Raw genomic sequence first — 23,342 nt, 5'->3', positions numbered from 1 at the left:
ACTGCTTCTGACTTCACAGTCGCGGCGGCTGTAAGAATAGATGTGCCTGTTATTCTTATGGCGCTGAGTCTTGTCTTGCGGTCTGATAGCATTTTGGCAGGTATCCACATGGGTCCTGGACAGATTTGTAATACAATTACGATTTGCCTAATTTTAACATAAAATGCTGGTCCTCAGCCACAGCCATAGCCAGATAGCAAAAGATGTTAATTCAACATTGATTTATGGTCATTATGGTCAAATGCTCATTTGTGGTTGAAAAATCTATATTGATTCAATATTTAATACCAGACACAGTTTAAAAGTTGAAAAAATGCATAGTTGAAGCATAGTTTAATTAATCATTGTATAGGAGTTGATTGAGCCACCTTGGGGTAAATTGACCAATTGACTTTTTCAAGTTTAAACCTGAGCATAATTAAAAATAAATCTTAAATGTAACTTAAAACAATATAAAGGAAACCAAATACAAATTTATTGTTCAGAATCTTTTAATACAAGGGCTGTCCCTTTGTCAAATCGTCAAGTGCACAAGGGCTCTCTGGCAGACATTTTGTGCCCTTAATGCCCCCTCACCATAAGTCCACACTAAGGGAATTACCCACAGTTCATATTGTTGTGACGTGAAACAAGGGGTTACCTGAAGAACTGCCAATAAACAAGCAGACGGATCAACCCTAATGGATCAACCCTAATGTTGACGTTACAAATGTTTTCATATTTTCATGAATATGTTGAGGTTTATGCAGAAGCGTGTCATTCTTGAGTAACTTGATCTTGATCACAAACAAGAATCCCAGGCAGTAAAATGACCACAAAATGAAATGATTTCAACACGTTGAACAGAAATGTAACACAGAGGGTTGTGATAATGTAAAGGGGATTTGACTCAGACCAAAATTAATTTATGTATGCCTACAAGAAAAACATAAAGTAAAATCAAAACGTAAAATCAAAAGATCCAAACCCACAATAGTAAAAAATATGTTTTGGGGTCAACATAACATGATGTGTTGTCCCATTCCTTTTAATACCATTTTGAGCTCTTGCAGCCTTTCACACTCAACCACTTAACAGGTGACGTCAACAAGTCTGTGAGGGTTCTGGGCTTGAGGGTTTTGGGGGGACATATGGATTGACCCAGACCTTCCAAGAGGGCCGTCCCTATTGGCACAACTGTCAGCGTGTCCGCCTCCCAAGCGAGAGACCCGGGTTCTAATCCCGCCCTGGACATGCCGAAACATATGGGCTACACAGGCATGCAGGCTAACGGCAAAGGAGCTGTGAAGGAATAATCAAGATGAGGGACAGGTGTAGACGATCATAGTCGTACAAGGGCAGGGAGTGAAGGGTTAACTGATAGACACAAGGGGAATAGTAGGTCTATCTGCAGGTCCACATTTTGTTGTGCATTTAGAAGTTTTAAGTAGTCTTCTTCACATGTATTTAGATGTTGTCGTCGAAGTAGTCAACGTGTATTTAGAAGATTTAATAGTCTTTACATGCATTAGAAATAAACTATGTGCACTCGGTGTATCCCATAGCTGATTCAACACTGACAGACAAAGCAGGCCCTGTGTGTGTATATCAGAAGCTACTGTAGGCCTTGGCCCTCACAGAGTAGACACGGAGCAGACTAAGGATACCAGACTAGCATGTTAAGGTACAGTAGAGTGTAAGATTGACCATAGGGACTAGGAAGAGATAGATCATATGACAGGCATATAAAGCAGGATTTGATAAGTGAACATATAATAATAAAACTAAAGTTTGTAATGAATAGAGTTCTTGAAGAGTGGATAAGACTGAAGATATTGGAATGAAGAGTCCTTGAAGAAATGGAAAGGAAGGGAGGGAGGACACTGGCCCTCAGACAGTGGGACCGATAAGGTGTAAATTAAATTTAGGCATCAGATGGCTGAATCAACCTCTACAATTGGAAAAACCTAAAGATATAGGACAGAAGATTGGGCACTGCCCTAACTTTTAATAAGCTAGACCATACAGTACTGTAAATCTGAAAGCCATCTGTACGACTGATGGAAGCAGCCTGTGATAACTGATAGAAACAGAGAATGATCAAACCGGTATGTACAAAGCGCTTCTTTAGTCTCCTGCAGGACACTCACTGAGACTGTGTATTTTCCTCTTGTGGAAATAAGCAGCTGGTGTCGATGGCCTCTGGACTCGGGCGTTTCTTCATTACTGAGTCACTGCAGCTGGTGTAGTGTGTGTCATGTAGCGGGAGTGTCGCGCAGCCTGCAAGTCTGATAGACCCTCCTCAGGGAATCAACCAAAACAGGAAACAGGAAACACAAACACGGGTCACATGGGAACTCTGGAAAATGGTCACTGGGGAATGCGGAATAGTCACTGTGGTACAGTGTGACATTAATAGAAAGGAAAATAAAGTGAATAAAGTTTCCATATCAGCTCATGTCATTTCTGTTTCCTGGCAGAAAGTTAAACTTTTTCTTATCAATTTGTGGATTCAATTTTAATGAGGCAAGACAATGTAAACCATACTAATTGGGTGCATTAGGCTTCCCTAGAGAATAGATTAAACATGACAATATAAAATCAGTAAGAAAAAAAAATGTTATTAGCCATGCATAGTTGGCAATAATGAGAAAAAACAATGCACATCTCATTGGAGATTTGGAGTTTCATACTGCTTTAATGTGTTACTGTAGTTTCGATGTACTTTAATAAAATGTAATTTAATATTTGTGGTCAAGCTAATCAGAACATTGCGGGGACACCAGAATCTGTATCAAATCAAACTTTTTTTGTATAGCGCATTTCATACACAGAGGCAACACAAACACGGGCCAGTGTAACAACTGGATGGGGAGTGCATTACAAATGCAGTACCTACCTAATACGCTTTGTGTATAAAATATCTATCAACATTTTACTGGAATGACCGCAGTGCTGCAGAGAAACATCACTGATTCACAGTCAGGGAAGGAGAGAGGTGAGAAGACAGAGCTCTGGAAGGAAGGGAGGGGGGGAACAGCACCTGTCACACACACTGAATTAGAGGGCATGTCACAATCACAAAGCGCCTGGGAGAAATACAGTTTTAATAAACTCGCCGTCCCACATAATCAGATCTGCTTTATTGAACGCAGGCTGTGGGTGGGGGATATTTATGACTGGGTGAGGGCATTATAGTAGAACTGGGTTTGAACGCAGAAGGGCGGACATCTCTGGGCCTGCCAGGGCCTGTGTTCTCAGACAGCCCGTGGGGAGTTGACTGGCTGGCTGAGGAGTCTATGGACGCTGCTGTTGGAGAGCCTATTCATTACGTGACAATTAGTCAACACCGACAGCACGCTCATTAACAGGAGAGCACCTAAACAGAATACTTGTCCAGAGAGCTGCTGCTCGCCTGGTGTTCAACCACCCCAAGTTCTCCCACAGAACTTCCCTCCTCCATTCCCTACACTGGCTCCCTGTAGCGGCTCGCATCCAGTTTAAAACTCTGGCGCTAACCTACGGGGCAATGAAAGGAACAGCCCCCTCCTACCTCCAGGCCATGGTCAAAGCCTACACCCCTTCCCGACCGCTACGCTCTGCTACCTCGGGGCGACTGGTTGCCCCGTCACTCCGAGGCCCCTCGATCGACACGGTCACCGCTCTTCTCTGTCCTGGCCCCGCAGTGGTGGAATGAACTGCCCACTGATTTCAGGACAACAGAGTCGCTGCCCATCTTTCGTCGCAGGCTCAAAACTCATCTCTTCAAGAAGTACTACAACAATCCTCCCTCCTAGGCACTTATTGTATTTTATTGTATTGTATTGCACTGTACTTTAGATTGCTATTCTTGCACTTTGCCTTCAGCACTAGATTATTCTCTTAGTCACTTGTTTTAGAAGGAAGATGCACTTGTGAGTTCTGGCAAGTAGTAGTACATTGGCTTTTCCTACGTTAAATGCAATTATTGTTAGTCGCTTTGGATAAAAGCGTCTGCTAAATGACGTTAATGTAATGTAATGTAATACTCATTTGGAAACTGGACTTCTTCGTTTCCACCTTAGAAACATAGTTAAAGTAAATATGATTTAATATATATTTATATTATGAATGTGTTAAGACTGTGCTTACTGCTTACTATTGTGAAATAACGATAGGCCTACATTTTACACAGTGGTTTGACAGTGTGTGAAAACCTGGTGGATGCAGTGTAAATAAAGGATGATGATAAATCATGTTGTCTAATTTCGACATGTGCGTGATATTATATGCAGGGCACGGTAGCCATGGGTAATAATTGGTCAACAGTCCATAACACGTAATGTCTCCTCCAGTAAATATTAAAAATGTAATCTACCTGAAAGACTATAAGATATAAAGTGACTATTTAAATTGACCAGATTCAGTCAGGACACAGGAGAAAAAGGTTAATACAGTATGTTTATATCAAAAACGGCAAATATACAAGTTCTTACTTGTAACAATATAGGGGATATGATGACCATAAATTCCAATTTCCATTACTAGGGCTGCAAGCAGCAGTGAGCGGGCCCTCACACCCCACGCGTGTCAGGGTGTGGCACCGTTAAAGGGTGTGCTATTTCGGTGTCCAGTACTGAGAGAAACTTCCTGTCACCAGTAGGTGGCATTCTAAGCGTGACTCAATACTGACACATAGATGTGTTCAGGACAGTACCTTGATGAAGCATGAGAAATGTTGTGTCAATCGGACAATGTATGTAGGAGTTATGAGGACTTCCTGTAAGCAGTAGGTGGAGCTATAAGTATCACTCAATGCTGATGCACAGATGTGTTCAGGATGCGACCTTCATCAACCCTGAGCAATTTGGAGTAAATGGGATAACGTATGTAGGAGTTATGAGGACTTCCTGTTTCACCAGTAGGTGGCGCTGTAGGTATGACGCAATACTGACTTACAGATGTGTTCAAGATGCGACCTTCATCAAGCATGAGCAATTTGGAGTAAATCGGATAACGTGAAAAATGGCACATTAAGAGCAAAATGGCTGACTTCCTGTTGGATGTTGTGTATAGCTCCAAGAGACATTTTAGTGTGTCTCGATGAACTACATATGCCCACCGAATTTCGTTCGCCTACATCAAACTGAAAGGTGGGGCTCACCTAACCCTAACCCCACCCTCAATACCAATGTATAGATGTGTTCAGGACGGTACCTTGATGAAGCGTGAGAAATGTTGTGTAAATCGGACAATGTACAGTATGTAGGAGTTATGATGACTTCCTGCTTGACCTGTAGGTAGCGCTATAAGTATGACTCAATGCTGACGCACAGATGTGTTCAGGATGCAACCTTCATCAACCCTGAGCAATTTGGAGTAAATCGGATAATGTATGTAGGAGTTATGAGGACTTCCTGTTTCACCAATAGGTGGCGCTGTAGGTATGACGCAATACTGACTTACAGATGTGTTCAAGATGCGACCTACATCAAGCATGAGCAATTTGGAGTAAATCCGATAACGTGTGTAGGAGTTATGAGTACTTCCTATTTCACCAGTAGGTGGCGCTGTAAGTGTGACTCAATACCGACGCATAGATGTGTTCAGAACGCGACCTTCATGAAGCGTCAGCAATTTGGTGCAAATCGGATAATGTATGTAGGAGTTTTGAGGACTTCCTGTTTCACCAATAGGTGGCGCTATAAGTATGACGCAATACTGACACATTGACGTGTTCAGGACAGAACCTTAATGAAGCATGAGAAATATCGGACAAATTGGATAATGTATGGAGGAGTTATGAGGACTTCCTGTTTTATGGTGAAAAGTCAAAATTTAGCGGGGCGCCACGGCAAGGGTGTTTGGTGAAAGCTAAATTTTGATAACTGTTGATCACAAAGGTCTTAAGATGAAGCTGACCGAATATGAAGTTGATCGGATGAAACCTGTAGGAGGAGTTTGTTAAAGTACGAGGCATGGAAATGGTAAAAACAAGGAAAAAATGGCACATTAAGAGCAAAATGGCTGACTTCCTTTTGGATGTTGGGTATAGCTCCAAGTAGTCTCGCATAGCCAGACCTATCTCCACACTTCGTTTACGCTGTGCCAGCGCCGGAGATAGGTCTGGCTGGACATATTACCATTCTGCAACAGGGGGGAAAAAAACACAGTATTTCTTTAAACCAATCACAGTCGTCTTGGGCGGAGCCAGCCCCGGAGCAGCGACGGTGCTCTTGCAAAATAGTCTGGATCGAATCTGATTGGTGCCGAGAGAATCTCTCGGCCCGAATCAGATTAATATGCGTCGCCAGTCTCGCCACTGATTGGGCAGTGTGACAATGAATGATAAGGTTTATTGCCAAACCTACATCCGTTGAGTCAGACTGAGCTCCAAGACACATTTTAGTGTGTCTCGATAAACTACATATGCCCACCGAATTTCGTTCACCTACATCAAACTGAAAGGTGGGGCTCGCCATTTTAAATTTTCCAAGGGGCGCTCTTGAGCCGTTTTACCACGCCATTTCCGTCACCCATGAAATATAAAATTTTTCACCGGGACTGATTGCATTTGTTTGGGGAGAGGAATAATAATAATCCTTACAATTTCAATAGGGCCTCGCACCGCCAGTGCTCGGGCCCTAATAAAAGCAGATATTGCTTGATGGAGTCTAGTTCCATTTGTTGGCTTAGAATCAAGGGTAGCATCAGTGAAAATGAGCATTTTGCCTAAACTTCTATATCTTTTTCAGACACTCCCGATAGAGATCCCTGATAAGCAATTTCTTGAATGGGATAACATCATTTCAAGATATTTGTGGCATGGCCCTAGTTTTGATGCTGTTTATCTAGGGAACATGCCTGAGAATATAGTCACAACAAAGGATAAATATATGTTTCAGATATTTCTGTCGGCAAGTAAAACCAGGCCAGGTCACGCCTGGCTTACAGTATGTGTGTTGGCTGGCTTGTTTCTGTGGAGGACTGGTAGGACGGTAATGTCTGATAAATAAAGATGGGTCTTGTCACCTGGACACATCAGTTACAATGCTTCCATTGCTAATCCAGCACAATGAGAGTGGGATAGCCAGTTAGCTCATGGACTCACAACAACTAGCAGCAGCTTCCATAACATTAATGGTAGCGGTCAGTGGCTAAAGCAGTTACACTGATGATAACATAAAGTCATCCCCACCGGGAACCCCGGTCTCCTGGGTGGGAGTCCAATGCTCTCACCACTACTCTACTGTTGCAGTGGAGATCGGCGGGTGGGTTTTGGTGTCCTCATTCCAGTCCCTAGTGTGGGTTGGGGTTAGAATATGGGTTGGGGTTGGGACAGGATCTGATCTATAAGGCAAGGGGTAAAGGCTGGAGTGAAAGGATGAACATGTGGAGGTTTGGGGTATAGTCCCATAAAGTCATCCCCACCGGGTCTTCAACCCGTCTCCAGGGTGGGAGTCCAATGCTCTCACCCTTCTCTACTTGTGCAGTGGAGATCGGCGGGTTGATTTTGGTGTCCTTGATTTTGGTGTGCTGGGACTACTGCCTCTTGTGGTGCCAACAGAGAAATGCAGGCCAACATTGTCCGCAGTAACGGAGGGAGGGAGGGAGAGAGGGTGATAACCGGACGAACGCTATACTAGATGCGCTGGCTTACAGCCACGCACAAAAAAGCATCAATACATTAAGCTCATTCCTCTATCACCACCTAAAGCTGTGCCAGTCAACAGTCAGTCTAATCACCGAAAATAAACCACATGTAGGCGTAGAGCGACTGGTGCATCACATCCCATACAAAAATGAATTACTATAGGATTCGATGTGTCCTACTCCTATTGTAATGAGGACTGTCTGTCTATAATGCAGTAGCGTACCGTGGGGTCTTGCACAGGGTCTTCTCCGACATTGTTATTACTCCCAATGCCCCCCAACCCCCCCGCACACCCCGTACACACACACGCAGATAGGGAGAGAAACTACGCACGTAGGGGTCAGTGGCGTCTGGTGGGTCCTAGAACCGGGTAAGCCAGGACCAACGAAGCACGCATGCGCAGCGCGCACGATTTTTTGGGGGGTGCACTTTCAAAGCATGCCCTGATGGGTTTCACAGCACCATAGGGGCACTGAGCATTGCCATTTATATGTAAAAACAAACAGGAAAACAATAGTAGCCTAGGCTACTGGTGTTTTTTTTTTTAACACATCGACAAAGGCCAATAATTTGACTGCGCCACCCTGGCAGATACACCCCTGTCTGCTGGTGATGACGCGGTAGGAGTAGCACAACAGAGATCTACACGTGGAATGATGTGGATGACTCAACGTTGCATTCAAGTCGTTTCCTTCTTCGAATAACATCATATTGAATATTGCCTATTTGGTGAGGGAGGGTCAATCTTTTTTTTTCAATAACTCAAAGAAAAATATATTTCTGTCAGAGGGAGAGTCATGCATTTTTATTTTCGAGCACTCATAAGTCTTCCAGTGACCCCCTCCCATAACTATCGAACGGTTCTCATCGCATTTGTTTAAAGCACTCTCAAGTCAAAAAAAAAAAAGAAGAAGAATCTAGACACCTCACAAATGAACAATTATAGGCCCATATCAAACCTCCCATTTCTAAGCAAAATAATTGAAAAGGTTGTTTTCCAACAATTGAATAACTTCCTGGCACTAAGTAATGGCTTTGATGTCTTCCAGTCAGGATTTCGACCACACCACAGCACTGAGACTGCTCTAATTAAGGTATTTAATGACATCCATTTAAACACGGATAATGGCAAAATCTCAGTCTTAGTACTACTGGATCTCAGCGCTGCGTTCGACATGGTAGACCACAACATACTACTAGGCCGACTGGAAAATTGGCTGGGAATTTCTGGTACAGTGTTAGATTGGTTTGAATCCTACTTAAAGGAAAGGGACTATTTTGTGTCTATAGGCAATTAAAAATCTGAGCTTACAAAAATGACCTGTAGAGTTCCCCAAGGCTCCATCCTGGGGCCTATTCTGTTCAACATTTACATGCTCCCACTAACTCAAATTATGGAAAACAACAAAATATGTTACCATAGCTATGCAGACGACACACAAATTTATATCACCATATCACCAGGGGACTATAATCCCATACAAGCGCTGAGTAAGTGCATTCAACAAATCAATGATTGGATGTGCCAGAACTTTCTCCAACTAAACAAAAATAAAACTGAAGTAATTGTTTTTGGAGCCAAAGAAGAACGTTTAAAAGTCAGTGCTCAACTTCAATCAGTAATGCTAAAAAAACACAAACGAAGCCAGAAATCTTGGTGTAGACACACCCTGAATTTCAACAGCCACATTAAGTCAATTACAAAGTCAGCCTACTATCACCTGGATAATATATCAAGGATCAAAGGATCTATGTCCCAGAAGGATTTGGAAAAACTTGTCCATGCATTTATCTTCAGTAGACTCGACTACTGTAACGGCTTATTTACAGGTCTCTCTAAAAAATCAGACAGCTGCAGCTGATTCAGAACGCTGCTGCTCGAGTCCTCACTAAGACTAAGAAAGTGGATCACATCACACCAGTTCTAAGGTCTTTACACTGGCTTCCTGTCTGTCAAAGAATTGACTTTAAAATATTGCTGTTGGTTTACAAAGCGGCTAAAGATTCCCCAGGCAGAGCTGGTTGATGCTGCTAGGGAAAGGGATGTCTGGGGCCCCCTGCTGGAGCTGCTGCCTCCGCGACCCGACCCTGGATAAGCGGATGAAGATGATGATGATGATGATGGTTTACAAAGCACTGAATGGTCTAGGGCCAAAATATATTTCTGATCAGCTCATATGCTATGAACCATCCAGACCCCTCAGGTCATCTGGCACAGGTCTGCTTTCTGTCCCCAGAGTTAAAACAAAACATGAAGAAGCAGCGTTCAGTTTTTATGCCCCACATATCTGGAACAAACTTCCAGAAAACTGCAGGTCTGCAACTCTTGGTTCTTTTAAAACAAGCCTGAAGACTTTTCTTTTTGCCACTGCTTTCTAAGAGGAGTTATGTTTATCAGTATACTGCACTGTAACTTTTATTCCTGTATTCTATTTGTCCTGCTTTTTGTTTTAAATGTCTATAATGTCTTGCTTTTAGTTTTAATGCTTTTAATTTGTCCTGCTTTTTGTTTTTAATGTCTATAATATCTTGCTTTTTGTTTTAATGTTACTGTTTTATTTTCCATCTTATTTTCCTTGCTTTTATGTTCACTTTATGTCTATCTTATGTGAACCACTCTGTGCATGTAATTTCCCTGTTGTAAAGCACTTTGAGCTACATTTCTTGTAAGAAAGGTGCTATAGGCTAGAAAATAAAGTTTCACTTACTTTGTTATTTTATCCTCCCATTGTAATCAGGGAGCAGAGACAATAGAGAGGGAGCAGGCTTCCTAGAAATTGACCTTTAACTAATACTGTACATTTAATGTGCTGCTTATGCACATAAATACCTGAGTACTTATGCTTTCAGCTGCCATTGATTGGGCCACATTCCAACACAATTTTCAAGTGCCATACAGTACATTCTCAGCAGTCTTGCATGATAACAGCATATGTGTGTGTGTGTGGGCAGATATGTCAGTGTCTTGTCTTTTGTTGAAGGGATAGTTCACTCAAAATACATACAGTACAGTATGAATGTGTCTGTTCTTCAAAGTTCTCATCGCATTTGTTTAAAGCACTCTCAAGTCAGCCTCAGTCATGAGTGAGTACACTGTGGACTCGGTCATTACATTTGGCTTATGAGAGGTGATCAATCTGTAGACATGGCTTAAGGACTCTGTCTCTCAACTACCAGGGAAGGGGGAGTGGCTCATGATGGATGGAGGAATTTAATGGAGGCTTATTACAAAAGAAATCTTTTATCAGTAAAGCAGGGGAATTTGGCCATGTTCTTATTATGACATTCCTGAGGGCATCTGTGTGAAAGTACAAAGGAAAACACACACCAGGTCAGCACAGTGCACACTCCCGGCATAAGGACAGCGGAATTACTCAAAATAAATAAATAAATAAAAAATAAATATACAGTATTGTGAAAAAATCTTAGGTCCACTAAGAAGATTGTTTAAATCTGGATAGTAAGTGTTTATTTGCGCATAAAAACACTATATAACATTACAGTGAATACAAATAAACAATAATAACAATAGCAAAATCTGTAATCCTGCAAGATACAGTACGCTGCCCCCTTTGCCTGGACCACCCTCCAGAAAGATTTAAAATTGCCAGAACGGATCTCATGCCTTTATTCCAATCCTAACGGACGTACAGTACAGTAGATTGTGAAAGTATTGGAAACTGTCGCTGTATCTCATAACTCCCTTTAAACTGTCTCTGTATCTCATGACTGCCTTTAAACTGTCTCTGTATCCCATAACTGCCTTTTAAATCTTTGCTATTTGTGTGTTTGTCTGTAGGCTATATTATAACCTAAATGTGTGTTTTTATGCTGCCCTCTTGGCTAGGTCTCTCTTGGAAAAGAGATTTTAAATGTCAGTGATCTACTACCTGGTTAATTGAATAAAAAATGCCACAAATGCTCAAAAAACAACTGTTGACAACAGTGGTGTGTAAAATGACACCTTGTAAATGCATGCCATGAATGGTTAGAATTCAGGCTGTTCTTGAAGCAAAGGGGGTCCTAACCTGGTACTAGATAGGTGTACCTAAGAGGGTCCTCCCTGGTACTAGATAGGTGTACCTAAGGGGGTCCTAACCTGGTACTAGATAGGTGTACCTAAGGGGGTCCTCCCTGGTACTAGATAGGTGTACCTAATGAATTGGCCACTGAGTGCATATCCATGGAGATAGAGAGCTATGAGGAGAGAGAAGGAAAAGGTTATTAAAGAGGCTGACCAGTTGAGTTCTTAAAGGATGACCAGTTGAGTTCTTAAAGGAAGGACTCCCCAACATTATGTCGATGGACATAATTTGGCAAAGTATAACAGGACCTTTTCACACCTGAAAGTCCACACCACGGTCTGAACCAAAGTTCATGTTTTTATATTTTTTGTATACATCTGATCCGGTAAGGATTTAAACTGCTATTACTATGCTAGTGCACCAAATAACTTTTCATGACATACATATGTCCTGTCGTCATCACCTACGTAGGCTGCATCTCCCTGTACTTAACTTTGATTGGTTTGTAAACAGACATGCGTCAGGTAGCCTTGAGGAACTTATGCTTGAGAAAATGAAAGAAACACATTTGTTTCATCATTACTACCACCAACAAGCACAATACTCAAGGCTAGTCTGAGGCCATTCCCTTTGCAATTTTAGATCTGGTCTAAGGTGGGTCTAGGTGTGAGGGAAATTGTGTTCATGACATTATGTGTAATGCTTAATAATACTTTATTCTCTGTTCCTATTAACAGTGTTCTAACTTCATACTTCATACTAAGGGATGTTCTGTGGGATTTTCAGTTGCCCCCTGCTCCTGACCTGATGAAAGAGTAGTATTGCGTTAGGCAGTTCCTTCTTCAAGGGCACAGCTGGGTGCAGGGCAGATAACATTCATTGAGTATCGGGGAGTGAAAGACACAGACGCACAAACTTGATGTTTAATTTTAATGAGATGAGTTTAATTTCTTAAAGCGGGATGACCATATATGGTACCATTTTCCTGTTGTTGCTTTTGTGGGAATTTATCATCTGAGCAAAGACACCTGCATGCTTGCTTTTGAAACGTCATGTGAAATACTGTATAGAAGACTATCACTGACAACTGTTCATGGCACTTCTCCTCAGATACAATCTGTTGTATGTTATGAATTGTCCTCTGGCCAGAGCACTGTTAATAAAGTTCTCTTCTTACTCTGAAGTTCACCGGTGTGTTTTTGAAGTTCTTACCCTTCTAAAAAGAATCCACTACATTAGGGCCAGGCTGTATTCCCCGGATACAGGTTTGGAGTAGGTGGGCTCTAGATAGTCTGGGGCCAATTGCTTTGCATTTGACCAATTCTGGTGCCAATCGCTTTGAATTTCACAGTTCTAAGGCAGGTCTAGGGCAAGGTTTTTGGAGTAGACGGGCTCTAGAGAGGATCTGAATCTGATAATGAAGGGAAACCAGGCTCTCTTCCCCCGAGGAAAGTCTGGTGACGAGAGGCAAGTTCAAATTTGCAAAATGAACATCCTTGTCGTATCGCCGCTGGTGTTTTGTCGATAGCTACCTACTGAGATGTACTACCTAGGTTCTGCGCATGCTGAAATCTTACATAAAGATATTTTTTAAAAATATATTAAAATATGCTCCACATATTCTTACTAATTAAAACTATTCTGTAGTGGGAGCATTATTTGATAGAGGATATTGGTCTATGTCAATATACTACCGCTGAAGGCTGCAGACTACTGCAATCCTGCAAGGCCTTTTAACTATGTGTTGGGAGAGACCAAGGTGTGTGGAAAATACTTTCTATAATGTCTATTTGCTTCCATAGTGGCAGTCGATTTCAAAAGATGAGCTGTCACAAGTGATTCATTACTGTCTCTACAGTATTGCAATGCATTTCTCTGTGCTGTAAAGAAGTAGAAGCAGTTCAAAACTGAAGCAGGCAAGGCTTACAGCATTTGGCTGATTGGTGCTAATTTCCAACCCTGCCTATGTTACAGTACAATGTCTGAAATAGAACAACATTAAAAAAAAAAGCTGTGTGGGAGACGGACATGTTTGGTATTGCTGCATTCGGTAGGTTCAGAACTTTATTCTAGTCCAAACTCTGTGTCTCTGTGACCATGTTGAGATATGGCCTGGATAATTCCCCCCATTGACAATTAATTTTTTGCTCCTGAACCAAAAAATGCATAGAGGTGAATGGCCGGTCATGTTTGGATGGGTTGTGGATCCACCCTGTGATTCAGATCCGCTCCAGTTGGCCCATGCTACAGCCCGCCACCGAGTTTCATGAAAATCGGCCTGGTCGTTTTTGCGTACACCTGCTAACAAATAAACCAATCAATAATTAAATAAACCAATAAATATTTCACAGAAACATTACGTCTTGCCCTTCTCTGCCGCTGGGGCAGAGGTAATAAATTAAAATCAGGCATGTTCATGACAGCCTACTGACAGCTGTAGAGAGATGGAAACCACTGGAACGTCCTGTAAATGGTCCGAAAGTCCGAACCAACCCAAAAATAATGGTTCAGTTTGATCCGGACCGAGACCACCTCTTTTCGTCTGACCAAATTTTGGCCCTTTGGTCCGGGTCCGAGGGAGGTTTCACACCTGGAAATACAGTATGTTTTGGATCAAACTGAAGTCCGAAAGTCCAAACAGTGTGAAAGGGCCCACTTAAAATTCTGGGACTACTGCAAATCCTCTGTAAATACTCTCAGTCACTTGTTTAGAAAGGAGATGCGCTTGTGAGTTCTGACGAGTAGCAGTAGTACAATAGTACACTGACTTCCTATGTTAAAGCTCAATGAGAACTTTTTTATAGCTCAATATTCACCTTTACATGCTATTAGTTTATGAATTGGCCTTAGCAAGACCCCAAAAATCTTTTTTGTGACATGAGACTGCATGAGACCCTGTTAATGTATTATTTTTGAATTTCGGTGTACGGGCTAGTACACTGGCGGGAAATCTTGTGGTGGAAATGGAAGTGATGTGTTTTGCGTGTCACAATATCAGGAAGACAACAAACACGTCGCCCCGCGAAGCGAAATCTACATGCACATAAAAGAAAGAAGACCGGAATTTACCTGCATTGAAGCTATCCTTACAGAAAGTAGCTACAATCTTCCAATCCAGTCTGCACCACACACGTTTGTTAGCATTTTTCCCCCCATCATTACTGTGAGTGAGTGGGGGATTGTGGGAAGTGTGGTTCTTAAAACACAGTGTCGATTTTATCACGACCAGAGGGGCTGCCAAAGTGCTGAGTTATCTCATGTAGCTTTAAATGCAATTATTGTAAGTCACTTTGGATAAACTGCTAAATGACTACAGTAATGTAATGTAATGTCAAATCTAGCCTTACTGTACATCTAGAATTCTAACAAACTTTACAGGGCTTTACAAGATAGATTTAACAGTGTGATCTCACTCCTGAAACGAGTGTTGTGACACTCTCCAGAGATAGAGACAGGAAGTATGTGCCCTGCAGACTCTGAAAAGAGAGTAGTTTCTCCCTCTTTGATAAAATCTCCAATATCCAAGGACAAGAACTCTCATCAACACATTCTCTGGAACCTTGCAGGTGTGACAAACAGAGTCTTGCCAACAGTCTTGTTCACAGAAATAGATGAGTGAACAAAACAAATGATGAAAACAATTATCTCTGTAAGGGAACACAAAGCAAAGATTGCAAAATGGCTCTAGCTTTCTACCACACATGTATCTATAGGCTTAACATTAATACACTCTTAAGATCAAATAAATGGAATTGCTCTGTATAGGCACATCCCCCACAATGCACTAGAGCTCAACAGATTAATTGAAATGTCTATTGGAGAAGAAAGTTCCCATGGCCTAACATCATAGACTGATTTAGTGACAGCTATAAAACCCAGCCACGGCTATAAAAATAGACCTTTTCAGTCCTCCACCATTCATCTAGCCACGATTTTCCTTATAGTCATTTCTGTATTCTGTCTGTATTCTGTCTGATTCCATTCTCTCCATCCTCTCCTAATTTGTTTCTAACTGTGTCTCAAAGCCTGACTGCATTTCCACTGAGACCTGAACGAGGCACTTTAGCAGGGACTGTGATGTCCAGAGCAGCTAAACCAAGCAAACAAGCTCCCTCAACCAACCATTTACTGTACAAGCACAGCAAATTAATGTTGTATATTTGTTCTGTTGACTTGGAGATAAGCAGATGTCTTTGTGAAGTATTGTTCTCTCACCCTGCCATCTCGCCATGGCCATTCCAACACCATAATTCAAGACAAGACAGAGGGGTCCAATAGAATTGCATCTTCTCATTGCAGAGAGGGACAGATAGGAAATGAATCAAATGGCATGCAATGCGACAGTAGCACGGTGCTGGGAGTCAGACAGGTGTTGTTGTGGGTGCTGGGTCATGTAAACATGTATGTTCCAGCATGTATATGACTCATCTCATCAGCCGTACATCATCCCAACAGCTCCCTGGTGACCTTGCTCATAAATCAGTGAGAATGAGACCAACAGAGTGAGCTGTCTCCCTGCAGGGCCATGCAGTAGTACAGACAGCCTGCATCTGATACCATGTTGTTAAACTATGGACACCAGCAGCACATAACCAACCATTCAGTACATCACAGTATGTTCACTTAGTAATTCTGTATTTGTGTCTGGTAATAACGCTATCTATAGGGAAACACTAACAAGTTGTACAGTATGTTTAATGATAACTAAGTGAGAACAAACTTGTGATGTTAAACATCCTAAGGTATAAGAAGGAGCCAGCCAAGAAACTGTTTTTTTTGCTTTCCTCTGGAAGTCCCCCCCCCCCATTGCTCTCTGTAAAGCACATTGTGTTGCTGCATTGTGTTGCCATATGAAATGCACTATACAAATAAAGTTTGATTTGATTTTGATTTGAAGAAAAACATATACTCAACAACTGTGTATCTACATACAGTGTAGGCACTGTAGTGTTGTCGATTTTGTCATGTCAGTTTGCAAGAAACAAACATAGTAGACATAACAGTGTCTAAATGGCACGCTAATCAACCACTGACCTTCAGTTCAATGCCCAGGAAATCAAATCAAATCAAAAGGAAGGGAAATGTGACATTTGGATAAATAGAACAAATATCTGCCTCACTTCTGTAGGTGATCTTGTTCTATCTTGTTCCAGAAAAGAAGATGGCAGAACATCTCTATCTCCTGTTCGCACTGTTTTTGTTTTGCACAGCATTTCTTTTTTCAACATACATCAATTTTCTCATCGATCGTCTTCCAGCACGCCTGGCCTGCTCCCTGCAGTGTGACAAGGCTAATTTAAGATGTTTTTTTTTCCACCCCTTGCACGCCTCTCCTTGCCATCAATGTCGTAATTACAAAATGAAACACATTCAACCCTTGAGTACCTTCCACTAAGCCTATTAGAATAGAGAAATTGAGGGTGAAGGAGAGGGGTGGGGGGGATTACGGTTTACCCCCCCTGATCATAAGCCATCCGTTCTCTAATTAGCCACCCTGGATGTTCTGCTGAGCTGCAATGGCAGATGCAAAATTTGACAATTATTCACTTAAAGTATTTCCATGTGGCATGATACTACTGTATGCCATTTTAAATTTGTTGAATTAACATCGGCAGCATATTAAGCTAGATCAAATATGGGTTGAGAATAAAGATTCTCCCGCCCAGCACTATTATGCACAACAAATTAACTGGGCAGACGGTCTTGATTTGAAACAGAGAGAGAGATAATCACAATATGTGAAAGAGCCAAAACATTTGTGGAAAATGTTTTGTTTCTACAGTATATATCAACAGAAAATGTCCTGGAGAACGTTTCACCAAATTGAGGCCCAAAAAGATTCATCTCCATCTCATTTCGGTGATTGGGCGCAATCATAACCAAGTAAGGTAAACAAGCATGATAAACAAGCCTCAGCTTTATTTAGACAGTCATAGTTCATGGTTCAAGTGGACAGAGAATAAACCAGGCTATTAGAGCTCTTATGAGTACACACACACTCCGGAGGAGCAGGAAAGTGGCCAAAGATGAGGGCCAGGTCCATCATCTGCCCATTTCAATTCCACTCAGCCTGACTGGGCTCCCAGCGGCTCCCAGCCCTGAGTGGATGCCAGGCGCTGCATCTGGACTTGGGGGGGAAGATGAAAAGGCCGGACAAGATGGTGCAGTAGCGCCAGAGTCATCCAGACGACTGAGAGAGCGCTCACACAGCGGGAGGCTCAGAGATGAATGAACAGGATCTTTTTCATGCATGAGTCATGCAGTGTAAACACTGGGGGCTATGACTGCCACTCTGAAGAGCAGAGAGAGAGAGAGAGAGAGAGAGAGCAGGGAGGAAGGAGAGAAAAAGATGCATGCATCTGTCCACAGCTGCCCCTCCTTACACCGAGATGAGAAAGCTTTTGTGGGATCATAATGGACATTTGCGTTCTGGTCTCTGGAAATACTTTGGTGGCCTTTGACACTGGCAAAAATAGAGATACTATGTATCTATATAAATAGATAAATAGAATACTATTGCATTTGTAACTGAATGCACATGGACAATCGAGGAAGCACACGGTCCACTAGAAGAAACTTGTAGTGTGGAATTAAAAAAGATTCTCTGGGTGTGGTTTAATTGTTTCCCACCCAATTAAATTGAAAGGGCCCCCATTTCAGAAGGGAGGTGGGGGGTTATTGAAACTGCCTCTGTCCATTCGTATGTTCATGCATGTCTCCGTTACACAAGATGCTAGCCACAGCTCACATTTCCCATTGCCAATATTGCTTCGTACATAAAACATGAAGCACATAGAGGCTTGGTGCATTGTGGGTAATGGTTCTTGTTTAGATAGTGATGGCAAAGTCATGTACTGTACTGTATATGTGCAACCATCAGATTGATTGTCATGACCACAGGTCGGGTGTTTGTGTATGCAAATCCTTAGTTTTGGGATTTGCTCCCATGCTCAGGACTGGCTTTCTGAGTGTGCTCTCTGGTAAACATACTTGTAGGAAATGTAGGACGAGACTTGTTGATGACCTAGTTGAACTGACAATGCATAATGCTTCACTTTGTAGAGGGAAGTGATTGTGATATGTGGACGGAATTAACTTTATTGTGCTTTGAATTTGATTTGATAATTCCTTAGGCTTCTGCACTTCAAATCAAATCCAACTTATTTGTATAGCGCATTTCATATACAGAGGCAACACAATGTGCTTTACAGAGAGAAATGCGGGGTGGGCATAGGTCATTGTAAATAAGAATCTATTCTTAACTGACGTGCCTGCCTGCTTAAACAAAGGTAAAAGTAACGTTGTCCTATGTCAGTAGGAACACTGGGAGGCTATTTCAACAACTCATCAATATCCACTTGACCAGATTACCCAAATGTCCAGAATTGAATATTGTTTATTGTAAATGTTCATACTCACATAACACAAACAAGGTTAATGTTTGAACCTGATTGAACCCATGTCAGACAAATAATAAGGATCATATCTCTCGCTGGTGGTTTTCTATCAGCTTTGGAGGAGAGGGAGTTCCATTGCTTACAGTGATTACTTGAGGATGATTGAACCAGGGAAGGCATGTAGAGACATACTGATTGTGTTTGCAATCCCCAAAGCCTCAACTCTGCAGTCATTGGAGTGCCTTAATCCAGTTTCTCCCCCAATAGCAGAGATGTAGAGGATTGTTCATAATCAATCTCCGGATTCTGTGACCTTGGACAAGCGTGGGATATGATTATTTTTGAGAAAGGCCATGGTTGGCCACTGTCCAGGAAAAATACACACTATAAGATAACAGCGCACCCCTGCTGGCCAATCCCAACCAGGAGGCATAAAGGGGAGTTCCTCCATTTAAGTGATCAGGTCAATTTGTCAGTTCAGAGGAAGGGATGGGAGGTATTTGCATTAGGTATGGCACTTAAGAGCCCGCGAAGTTGACCTGCTGCTTTCAAAACTGGTGGGATTTTAGCTGCCAACTTTCCACATGGGAAACCAAATATCGACCGCTTGCCTGAAGAGCTCCTGTGGTGAGGCTACTCTGCTAGATTTCCCACGGAGTCGTCCAGACACAGTACAGCTGCCATACTGTATAAACACTGTTGCAAACTTGTATTGCAGTAAAAGTACATTCTTGGTGTGACCAGCAGATAGCATTGTGCAATCTACACAAGCATCACAGGGTGTTTGAAACCAATCTGCAGTATAACTGTAGAAGCCACAATGAGAGCACTGTTTGATTTACTGTGCTTGCAAGAGGTAAGTCGATACTACGGCCATCAAACCAGTAAAGATGTCACTCATTCACTATGGTATCTTCTTTCAGGAGCTTTACAGCAAGGTCACTGTGAGGTCACTGTGTGACAATGTTGGTGAAGTGCTAAGGTCAAACGATCAAATGGGCAGGTAACTCACTATGGAACCAAAACCAATGTAATGGCTGCAGGCATAGCATTTTCTCTATCCAGTCATGGAACTGTTGAGTCTGTGAGTCGTGAGAAGTAAAAGCACATGCATAGAGAAGCTGCCTCCCCCCTGAGTGGCGGGACTGGGCCCAGTTTTAGAGGACAGACAAGCTCTTGGCAGGATTATCATAACAGAGGGATGAGGCAGATGTCTCCACAAAGATTTGTTAGAGAAAGAAAAAACATAATGTCAAAGGTATATGCAGCACATACTGTACAGATGATAACTAATCTTGGTTCTTAAAGTTCCTTTAGGTGATATCACAGCCCAATCTCTGCCATCTGCGTCCAAATGTCACGGTTTGACAACGTGCAATACATACTGTAGGCTACTATACGCCAAACTCCTTTCTAGCATATTGCAATACATGACCAAATCAGAGTTTGTGGTTGGTTGTTCACCTGGAAAATCCTGATTCAAGAGTTGTATATTTGCATGCGCTTTTGTGGGTTGGTTGGGTGCGTCAAACAACTTTGACGAGACAACATCGAGTGCAAAACTAGCTAATATCGAGTGCAAAGCGACCTAAAACAAAACCGTTTTACTAGCAACTAGCTAACAACAACACTACTAGCTAGCGAACTAGCTAGCTACTATTCTTACTGGGTAGCTAATGTTCTTATTAGTTAGCATTAATTAGCGTTAGCTACTGCTCTTAAAGCGCATTCACAAGGCAGATTTTGCAAGTTAAAAAAGCGAGGCGCACTGCATTGTCCCTGGCCGATGCTATTCGTTGCCATAAGCGACAGAACACAACAATCATAGGGCGCTTCCTCCATGGAAAAGTTACAATATTTTCGGCGCTGATAAAATGTGAGACACCTCCCTTCAGCAGAGCAGCGTGCTGAAAGGTTCAGAGCATGCTGCTCCATAGACAATAATGAAACACCTTTGCTAGCGTTAGCTAGCTAGCCTAGCGTTTGCTAGCTAGTTAGCTAGCTACAGTTACTGCTAGAATATGAGCTAACTCGCTAGCTAGCTATTCACAGTGTACACAAACACCATCCATGTCAACACAGGGTTTAGAAATGGACACAGGGATCAGGCTAAATTACAAAATTGGATCCATAGGCTACTCGGATCACTCCGCATATGCAGGTGGATTGCTCAACGCTCACCGCTCGCGTGCCTTCTTCTTCTTCCTTTTCTTCCTTGGTTTATTGGTGGATCGCGGACCAGCATAAGGTGCATACCGCCACCTACCATACTGGAGTGTGCAACAACATGGATAATATATCAGCCAATAGACTGAGACAGACACACTGGGTTTCTCCATGGAGAGTAGTGCTTGTGTTACTTAGGCAACAATATCAGCCTACACTGGCTCCCAGGAACTAAATCCTCCGACCAACCCCTGAATCTGCTAGAAAAGTAAACAGTGCCTTACAACATTCCCTCATGTTATCACCCATCCCCAGAATCCTGCATAAATTCCACCCCCTCCCAGTTCACTGATCCTACCCCACAGTATAGCCCTCTCAACATTGTAGCCACTACACTGCAGAAGCACATGTTCAACTGTTTCAGGCACGCCACACACCTCAGTCACCCGACTCGCACTTTGCTAAAAGGTGAAGGGGGATCTAAGGCCAGTATGGCCGAACCGTAACCTGGCGAGCATTACTTCCTCCCTCCTGCATCTCCCACTAAAAGGCGTGACCTCAACTGACTTTTGGATGCCATAGTAGTGCCTCCCCTTGACACAACTATCCCATGCCCGCTGCCAGGACTCATCACTGGTGTTTTGATCAGGGACTTGGCCTCACCCTTCCCATACGGGACTTTCAAAATGGCATCCTCCCCAACCTCTAGAGCACCTTTAGCCAGCCTGTCAGCACGCTCATTTCCCAGGACTCCCACATGTGCAGGGACCATGGATGTATTAGGCAGGGACCCAACAGAGGTGCACATCCAGGCCCGGCCTCTGGAGCCTCAGCAGCAGCATACTAGCCTCGCGTCACCAGTCTCTCCTCGGGTAGGAGAGCCTGGTATCTATTTACTTTACTGCCTTAAGCCCGCCCCATCATCCGGCTCGAGCCTGTAGAGCCCGCCTCCAACATTCGCTTGCTTTATTTTTCCTTAACCGGTAGTTCTCCTCGCATCTTCTTTTACAATTTTTGTCGGTGTTATGCCTGGTGATGCCATCGCGAATGTTATCTACTCAAAACTTAACCATGTGCAGCCTACAGTAAAAACATTACAACAACTGTTCGTCTTCCGGTCCAGACCGGATGATTATGGGATGCGTCATCGCGCTTCCGCTCTAGACCGGCGAAACAACACCGAACGAGAAAGGCCCCAGACTAGCAGCATACTGACGTCCAGCAGAAGACCCCCACTCTCTGAGCACAGCCGAGTCTGAGCACACCACCACCTGCTCAGGCCTCACCTCTTCAACCCACTGCAAACCCAAAATTATAGCAACCAGCTCGGCAGGGAACACAGCAAGACGATCAGGCAAGCGTTTAGAAACACATTAAGGTCAGGCACATACACCCCAGCCCCCACATGCCCTGTCCCCGGGTCCTTAGAGCCATCTGTGAAGATAGTTAGGCAGGACACGTACTCCCGCTGCACATAATCTTGGACCAAGAACCCAAAGTTACCCCCATGCCATATAGCCCAGCCCGACTTCAGGTCGACAAGGCTCAAGTTCACTTTGGGCTCTGGAAACACCCACAGAGGGACATTACCCCACACTAGCTGTGGCCCATAATCCAGCCCAGCCAAGCCATAGCCCTCAGCGAGTGCCTGAACAGTCCATCCAAAGCCCTTAGACCGCCGTGGCTGCAGATACTCCCAGCAGTCACGCAACACCCGTGTCGCAGGTTGGTCCTCCCCAGAGCGACAGCTTATCCCGCCGGGCGGACAGTGGCATCTCCCCAGCCTCCACCAGCAGAGCACTAGTCGGCATGGTCCTCAAAAATTTGAAAGAAGGCGAAATACTTTTTGAAATTCTCAGTTAGTATGTTATTGCTGCAAAGACACTCACAAGTTTTTGTTTTGATAACTTCACCGAAATGGCTTCATAGTAATTATTAGAAAATCCGGTCTATGGGAGTTTACATTGAAATTCCTCTCCGATAGGAACAAATCCGCTAGGGGCGCATGTTTTCACTTTCCCTCCCTATGGGTGTGTATGTGCATGGGCCTACTGTATTTCCAAAATCGCATGTTCTGCAGACTGGAAATGTAAATTCAAAAACAATACATCACCTGCACAACAATAGGCCTAAATGCTTTCA

The sequence above is a fragment of the Borostomias antarcticus genome, assembly GCF_949987555.1.
Source record: "Borostomias antarcticus genome assembly, chromosome: 15".
NCBI classification, from domain to species: Eukaryota; Metazoa; Chordata; class Actinopteri; order Stomiiformes; family Stomiidae; genus Borostomias; species Borostomias antarcticus.
This window is presented reverse-complemented; position numbering follows the sequence as displayed.